The sequence below is a fragment of the Drosophila mojavensis genome, unplaced genomic scaffold, assembly GCF_018153725.1.
Source record: "Drosophila mojavensis isolate 15081-1352.22 unplaced genomic scaffold, ASM1815372v1 contig_36, whole genome shotgun sequence".
Classification (NCBI taxonomy): domain Eukaryota; kingdom Metazoa; phylum Arthropoda; class Insecta; order Diptera; family Drosophilidae; genus Drosophila; species Drosophila mojavensis.
Genome location: NW_025318858.1, coordinates 16,070,001 through 16,073,152, shown reverse-complemented (window position 1 = coordinate 16,073,152; position 3,152 = coordinate 16,070,001).

The following is a 3,152-nucleotide window of genomic DNA, read 5'->3' as shown; positions in this document are numbered from 1 at the left end:
CAGTTGTTGCTGTTGCTGTTGTTGTTTTGGCTTGTTATTTATAATATTAATAATTCAGAAGGGGATTTCAGTTGTTGCTGTTGCTATTCAGTTATTCCGAGCTGTGCGGCATATTTAATTTATTTGCTGCTGCTTAATTGTGTAATAAATTCATTAAGTCGTATAATTGCAGCTGCTTAATACATATTTTATTTGAGTTAATTTTTTTTTATTTTCGTTTGTTTTGCTGTTGTTTTTCCTTTTTGCGTTACGCGCCAAAAGTTGCGTGAAAAGTGCATTAATTTCCAGATATTGAATTACTTTCCTCTGATTTTTCAGATTTTCTTTGGTTTTGGCTATGGCTGAATGCCTTCGTTTAGGGCGTGTTTTATGACGAGGCACGTACGTGAGGCTTGGTGTTGCTAAAGGGGGGGCTTAGGGGGCGGGGCTTGACCTCTATATAATCTATAAACGTAAATCGAAAGTTCTCTTTGATTTGTTTCAAAAACTTGGGTTTTTTTTTTTAATTTTTTTAATTATTTTTATTTTTTATTTTTTAAGACTAAATGTGGTTCAGTCTAGGAGTAAAGCACCTTTTTGAAAAAACATCACTTGAAATTTATTAAAAAATATTTTAAATATTTTATTTGTTGCAACTTGATTTTGTTAAATTTTCTTTGCCTTGCTTGCACTAGAGCAAGTGTGTGTGTGTATGTGTGTGGATGCAATATGTTACGTATTTATTTGACACGCGGCACACGTTAAACAAATTCCACTCCGTTCGCAATCCGTTCGCTTTGCACGTACGTACTTTAACGTGAAATAACAGAATTCGACTAAAAATCTATAAACAACATTCATACTCATTCATTTTTTCGCTCCGCTCTTGCGTCTGTAGTCGTTCGGTTGAGAGTTGCGAGAGTGCAAAGCATGCGGAACGCTCGGGCATGGCACAACTTGTTCCGAAACCAGTTCAGTTTCACACACTCAATGCGCCCGTGAGTGCGTTTGTGTTTGCTTCTGTTTGTGTGTATGTGTGTGTGCATGTGCGCTTGTGTTCTCTTTGTTGTGGTCGTTTTCATTTTCAACAAGTGTGTTTTTGTTGTTGTGCTCGGAGCGACAACATAATAAATGTCATGCGCAGCTGAGAGGCAGAGCGTAAGAGTGAGAGAGTGAGAGCACAAGCGCAAGCTTTACGGCTCCGACTCTCTTTGCTGAGCGCGCATGCTTTCTGCTGAGGCAGCATTACAAAAAAGTACTAAATTTCATTTAGTAGTAGACACATTCGTACCATTCGTGCCTGCCGCTGTCATAAACATCGCAGCGTTAAGTTGTTTCACACGCCACATTTACAGAGTGCTCAAAACTATTCAATTTATGTTAATGTTGAGGAACTGAAATGTACATTTTTCTGAAGCATAATATTTGCTTCAATGAATTCTCGAAACTTCTCAATAAAAATGTTTATTTATTTCTTTGCAAAAGCAAATCTTCACACATACACATACACACACGCACACATACACACGTCAGGTTTTTGGAAAACCGCCGCTCATTGGACGATCGTCGCTTCTGTGTAGCCATTTTGGGATTTTTTTCTCGCTCTTGTTGCCGATGTTGTTGTTGTTGTTGTTGTGGTTGCGGTTGTGTTGGGTAATATTGAGCACAGCGGCGTCGGCCATAATTGTTTACAAGTTGCGGTGAGCAGGTGGGCGGAGGAAATAATATGTGCTAGAGTTATGTGGTCAGATAATACATGAGGTGCCAACAAGAGAGCGAGAGAGCACCTGCGAGAGAGCAGCCTCGTAAGCTGAGAGAGCCTCGTTAGAGTTGATTTAAGGCTGTAGATGATAGAGGGAGAGAGAGAGAGAAAGAGTTTTGTGAACGAGCTGTAAACAGAAAACAGCTGCTGGCAAATGCTTTCTGATGCACTGGAATGGGCAAAGTACCGCAACGAATTGCAGCCAATCCAGTTCAGTTGATGCGAAGCACTGGAAAATAAACTAGATTTTGGCAAGGAATAAAAACATCAAAACAAAATATTATTGTACATCTCAAATAAATGTAAAACCAACTCCAATGAACAGTAAATTATCTATTTGCATATTTAAAGAGTTTGATGTGCCAGAACACGCATAAAATGTCCTACCGCTTGCCATATGAACAAATCAACTTTGATTTTTATTACATTTCTGATGTTTTAATTCATGGCAACATAATCAAGCGGCAAAATTAAGCGCTCATACAAATGCAAATGGCCGTGCCATAAATCGAACACCTACCTTTCCAAAATCAAAGGTAATAAACGCGAAAGACAATGCCTGCGCGCTCTAAAAGCCGTCAAGATTTGCCTTTCAAAAGTATCGAATCAGCGTTAAATAATTTACATATTCGAAACGATTTTCAAGCATATTTAAATATATATTCAATAAATTTAAATGCAATTTCTGTTTTTGGACTTATTTGAAGCATACTTAACAAATGAAATGAATATATTTAATATAAGTATTTAAAAAACTTATATTTTTTATGCAATACAGTACAAGCATATTTAAATAGAAATTAATATACATTTTTTTTTCATACTCATATAAAATTTTGTTTTATTTTCAAGCAAAAATAATATAAATTGATATAAAATTTCTGTTTGTTTTATAAATTGTTTAAATTTTGTTGGCTAATTGATTGTTTATGTATTGCTTTAATGGCTTACATTAAATTGTGTTTAGCTCCCGCACAACAAAGCAAACAATTGAGATTTCAATTAAGTGCCACACACACACACACACAGATACTCACATATGCGTCTCTGTGTGTGTTAACCACAAAATTAAGTGGCTAACTGAATTTGCGGCTACACAAACACACACACACACACACACTCTGACATTCACACCCACCCAAACACACACACACACACGTTGTCCTTTTTGCCAGCAAGTCCCAAAAGACAAAAAAGGGGTTTCGGAAGTGGGCAAAACATTTTGTTTGTGTTTTTGTTAGCATTTTAGCAGTTCATTTATGCGGGCCTCTAGCAAAAAAAGAGAAAAAAAAATCAACTTCCAGCATATAATTGACCGGAAAATCCACTTCAAGCACAATACAAATGACCATCGGAGTGGAGGTCGGATCTAAAGCGAGGCTTAACCAAAGCTGGAAGCGTTTTGCCTTAA